This window comes from Pinus tabuliformis, chromosome 3_1 (assembly GCF_031772625.1).
Source record: "Pinus tabuliformis cultivar Carrire ecotype Pingquan chromosome 3_1, CPIR1, whole genome shotgun sequence".
Taxonomy (NCBI): Eukaryota; Viridiplantae; Streptophyta; class Pinopsida; order Pinales; family Pinaceae; genus Pinus; species Pinus tabuliformis.
This window is the reverse complement of record NC_142301.1, coordinates 943231163-943237200: the sequence shown is the minus strand read 5'-3', so window position 1 is coordinate 943237200 and position 6038 is coordinate 943231163. Positions and strand designations below refer to the sequence as shown.

At 35.0% G+C, this 6038-nt stretch overlaps 1 pseudogene; it reads left to right on the top strand.

The window, feature by feature from the left end:
- Positions 1-220: 220 nt before the first annotated feature.
- On the top strand, positions 221-2050 carry LOC149190888 (UDP-glycosyltransferase 92A1 pseudogene; annotated as a pseudogene).
- The last annotated feature ends 3988 nt before the right edge of the window (positions 2051-6038 follow it).

Below are 6038 nucleotides of genomic sequence, written 5' to 3'. Positions count from 1 at the left end.
AAACTATGTAAAGTTAATAACAAGTCAAATTTACTAACACATCAAAATAACTTTGATATAAGTATTACTATGAATTGTTTAATCATTAATCACAACAGTGTTGCAGAACAAACAAGGAAAATTAAAATTAAGTTAATCACAACAGTGTTGCAGAACAAACAAGGAAAATTAAAATTAAGTTTCAACGGCTCAATATTTTTAATCATCTATATAAAACGGAGAATTACACTCAACCGTTCAATATCTACCAGAGGGACGAAGAGTCTGTAATGTAGTCGTGTCGTATGGCTTAAAATCTGCCACGAATTTCGTTGACTATTAAAAATACATTCCTCCCCATACTGTTTATCTCCCATACTTACAACTTAAGCCTTTGAGCCTTCAGCAGTAACTTGTGTGATTATTAAGCTTTAGCAGTAACTGGTGTGATTTTTAGGCTTTACAGCAAATAGTTGGTTGCGAGCTACGTATCAGAATGGCAACGCCGCAGAGGATTATATGTAACAGCAGGCCTCATGTGGTGATGTTTCCTCTGATGGCCAAGGGTCACATCATCCCCTTCTTTGATCTCGCCAAGCTTCTTGCAAACCGAGGGCAATTTATCGTAACAATCGTCAATACTCCTAAAAATGTTATGGAATTGCAGTCCATGGTGGGTGCCGCGTGCAGAGGCGATGGAAGCATGGACATCCGCCTGGAGGAACTGCAGTTTCCGAAGGGCATCAACGGCCTGCCCCCCGATGTGGAGAACACTGACTCTCTTGCCTACAATCTCTTTTTTTCTCTCGTACGCGGTTGCGAGATGCTGCAACACCCCTTTGAGCAGTTGCTGCGACGCCTCTCAGATGAGCCGGCCGCACGCCCGACGTGCATTGTGACCGATATATTTTTCGGTTGGAGTCTCGACGTCGCCAACAGAGTCGGCATACCGAGGGTGACGTTCAGCACCACCGGGGCATTTTCTACGTCTGTGTATTATTCTCTGTGGTTGCATCTTCCCCACAAGCAGACCGATTCCGATGTATTTTCCCTCGCTCCTGATTTTCCGGACGTCTGGTTTCATAAATCTCAGCTCCCTCTGAGCCTCATGATGACCAATGAGACCGACCCGTGGTATCAGTTTTTGAAGCGGCAGATACCCAAGAATCTCCAGAGTTGGGGCACCCTGCTCAACACCTTCGACGACCTGGAACCGGAGTTTCTTGAACATATGAAAACGACTGGTTGCGGTCGAGTGTGGTCGGTGGGTCCTCTGCTTCCAGAGGGTGTTGTCGTCGGAGCTTCGAACTGCAAGGGCTATTCTGCTCAAGTGGCCACCGGGGGCAAGGCACAAGAGCGAGCTGAGGGAGATTTTTTGCTGACGTGGTTGCATTCTCATCCTCCATCGTCGGTTCTTTATATCTCATTCGGCACACTTGCGAGAATCTCGTGTTCCCAGACGCAAGAATTGGCGCTGGGCCTTGAAGCAAGCGGACACCCCTTCATCTGGGCCGTGAGACCACCGTCCGATCAAGTGGCGAACGGCGCTTCATCGGATTTCCTGCCCGAGGGATTTGAGAAGCGAATGAGTGAGAAAAAGCAGGGATTGCTCATCAGAGAATGGGCACCGCAGCTGCTGATTCTCTCCCACCCATCCATCGGCGTGTTCCTTAGCCATTGCGGGTGGAATTCGATTATGGAGAGCATAAGCCAGGGGGTGCCCATTATCGGGTGGCCCATGGCAGCAGATCAGTTTTGTAACTCCAAGCTGTTGGAGGAGGTGGTGGGCATGAGCGTGGAGATTTGCAGGGGTGTCGACGCAGAACTGCAGAGGACGAATGTGGAGAGGACTGTGAAACTTCTCACGGAGGAGAAGCGTGGAATCACAGTGAAAAAGAGGGCAATGGCGATGAGAGACGCAGCTACCAGAGCAGTCACATCGGACGAAGGCAGAGTCGTCAAAGGTTTATCAGTTGCCAACGTTGATGATTTCATAGCAGAAATCAACAAACTATTCTCCGCACCAAAACCAGGAACTGATGGTGAGGAAGTCTCCACGGCAGGTTACTAGCTGGCAGTACTTCTATTGATTGAATGCATCTGTTTTCCTGCTCTAGTATTGTGATCATGATATGCTAGTATTGGCTGTTTTAATACTATATTTCAAACCATGCATTCAATTTTTATTTCAAACCATGTATTCAATTTCTATTGGATGCACAATTTTCAAGAAAGTTGATTCGATGAACAATTTTCATGTGAATTACAATATTGTAAGGTCCTAAATAAGATATAGATTTATTTCTATATATTTGTATCTTGCTATATGGATTTATTTCTATATATTTATATATTTGTATCCTGCTATAGTATTGTGATTATGATAGGTTAGTATTGTGATGTTTTGATACTAAGTTTCAAATCATGCATTCAATTTCCATTGGATACACAATTTTCAAGAGAATTGATTGGATGAACAGTTTTCATGTAAATTGCAATATTGTATTGTCTTAAGTAGCATATGTATTTATTTCCATATATTTGTATTTCATATATTTTTATATATATTTTTATTTCTGTGTGGTGTAAATTTATCATCTATTAATAAAATTATATATTTATATTTATATATATATATATATATATTGTTTCAAAACCTTTATATATATAAAATTAAAATTATATGTAAAATAATGTTTATAGTTAATAAGAAAATTTCTATTAAAAATCAATTTTTATTATTCTTTTATATATTTTAATTTATTTTTCTTTATATAAAAAATTATATATCGAAATTTTATATTTTAACTCATTTTTCTTTATATAAAAAGTTATATATCAAAATTTATATTTTAACTCATTTTTCTTTATATAAAAAGTTATATATTAAAATTTATTTAATAAATAAATTTTTTCATAAATACTTATATTTTTTATAAAATAAAAAATTAAAAATCTATGTAACACTATTGAAATTAACTATATATTTAATTTTATCTTAATATTATTTTTTATTTTTATCTTTCATATAATAATCTAAAAAAGATTATTTATATTTATAAAATAATTATTTTTATAATAAAATTATAATTTAGAGTTGTTATAATAATTAAAAATATATACATAAACACAAAATAAAATAGAACAGATATGAAAACCAAAATGTATATACACATTCAAATCATAATAATTTTCTTTTTTAAATCATCCATGACTCATCGACTTAAAGAGCGTTATCTGATAGACGATAGCATTTAATATTATATTTTTACAGTTGCTAAATCTCCTCTTTTACGAATGTGTTAGATTGCCTTATGATACGGCTGTTTAGTCCATGCATCCTCAATTCTTACGCTACCTTTTCGTTTTCAAAAAAATGTTTTATTACATCTCTTCGATTTGTCATACAAAAGTGGAAGTTAACTTGATTGCTGGCTTATATTACAGATTGTGTATTTAAAATAAAAATTAATTATAATTTATAATTAATACAGTTATATAAATAAAATGATTAGTAAATGTAGATAGATATCAATTTATAATAAGTATCAAAGTACTTATTCCATCTTATTTCATAATATATTTCATGTTTTTAAAATTAAAAATATATTAAATAAATTATATTATAATTATATTTTATTTATTTATGGAGATATTTAAACTGTAAATAGGCTTTGTTACAATACTATCGTTTATCAATACCAAATACCCAGAAAACCATAACTCATTTCTTGTGACACTTTTTCATATGGTATTTTTGTTAACTAGCAATTGCACCATATATTGCAAAGGAAATGCGGTAAGGCTCATCTTTCTATCTTTGTGAGGAGTTTCCTCTTCTTAATTGTTAGGGTTTCAAATATAATGAATTTTTGGTGTTCTAGCTTGCTATCTTTTGGCGTTCCTCCATAATGGATGTGCACATAAAATGACCTGCATTGAGTTGAATGGCCTCTAAAAGATTCTTATTTATATCCATTCTTTCTAACTTTGTCAGGAGTTTCCTCTTCTTAATTGTTAGGGGTTGAAATATAATGAATTTTTGTTGTTCTAGCTTGCTATCTTTTGGCATTCCTCCATAATGGATGTGCACATAAAATCACCTGCATTGAGTTGAGTGGCCTCTAAAAGATTCTTATTTATATCTATGTTGACAGACTTTTGTGGGAAAAATAAAAGGTAAACCAATTGTTATGATAATAGGTTACTGCTTGTCACTATAGATTTTAATGTCCATCATCTAAGGTTAAAGTCCTACTCCAACCATGAAATAGTGTTCTATCAAAGAGTTATGAGTGGGTCATTTCAATTGAGGAAAGAATCCAAGCAAATTTACTAGATAGTACTAAAATGTCCATTTCCCAAATCTAATTTCCATTTAGATTGTAACAAATCAGTAGCTAGCTTAGCACTGGCCACTCATAAAATTATTTGGTTTTCATTATCTTGGAGAATGTTGAATTGAATATGAAAAATTTATAGTGAGTTCCCTGAAAGGAGAAAGAGGACAACAGATATAGAAAGAAGCCAAAGCAGAGAAAAATTTTGCACACACAATAGGACAAATATGTAACTAACTGAACTGGTAAGACTATAGAGTTTTTAAAAAAGTTGAGGTTTCTATTGTTTTTGTTGCAACGAAATCTTAGGGATTATAATTTTCTATTTCTGTAAACATTTAGTGTCCACAATGCAATAACAAGGATTTGTTGGATGACATCATAATTCTTTATGTCCCAGTTATACCTGTCACTGGTCGACAATAGTGGCATACCAATAGTGGCTACTCCCTCCCCAATTTCTATAAATATTTGTTTGGAAAAGATTAATGGTTCTGATAGAAAGGAAAACTTCAAAATTCTAAGGCTCTTTTAATTTTTATGATGCACCTAAAAGCTCTTTTAATTTCTATCATGCACCTGAACATGATTTTCTCCCAATCACCACACCACCACACCATGACATGGCTTTCCTTGCCATTCTCAGATGAAAATACAAGGAAACAAATTGATCAAGTCTTTCAGGTCGATGGCATTCCTTACCTTGTTGTTCTGGACTAAGAGGGAAGAGTTATAACCACATAAGGTATGGATATCATTAAAGAATATGGTGTTGAGGGTTATCAATTCACTGTAGAGAGACTTGATGAGTTGAAAGCCAAAGAGGACACGTCAAGGGATGCACAGACTGTGGATCACTCTCAATTTCAAAAATAAGAATATATTGTAACTTTAAAAGAACAAAATACTCTTCATATAAAAAAAAACATGTGTGCTGCAAACAGCACCATAAATTTAGGGGCCCACTACACCACATACCAAATTCACAACCTGCATCTAGTGACTTGGGTCCCAACAAACTCCGTCCTTATTGATTCTTATCTTTTAAGTGCTTTGGTTCAATAAATTGCCACTTGTTACATAAAATATTTGTTTCTAGGAGCAGATTATGTACCTTGAGTTGGTTGATCATCAAAATTTGGGCAACTTCTTAACCTTGTTGGAGATAGTATCACATTATGGTATTTTCTTCTATTACTAGAAATTGGCCTTTTCTTTTGTTACTAGAAGCTAGCTTTTAAGGTTTTGATCTAATTCCAAGTCTTATTATAATATCAAATGTTTTTCTAGATATCAATCCATAGATCTATGAGTTATAAACCATTTGGTTTTTGTGGGGTTTCATTCCCATCAGATAATCCCAATATATGCAGGGCTCAATATTGGAAAAAAATATCAATTTACTTATTCATAGTGCACCATCTCACAACTAGTTTGACATACCTTTGTAGTCCCTTTTGGCTTGGACTACCTCAGGTTTGACACCATCTCACATATTGGTAGTTCACGATCTCACATCTAGTTTAACATACCTTTGTAGTCCCTTTTTGGCTTGACCATACCCGAATGAGGTACACCTATGACTGAAGACCTGTTGTATAAAGAAAAATTGATCTACATTGCACCTATTAAAAAAATTTCACCCTAGCCATGCCATGTCCATTGTGTATTCAAGTTTGAACCTAGTCCTCCAATGCACAACACTGGATAGTGGGAGTA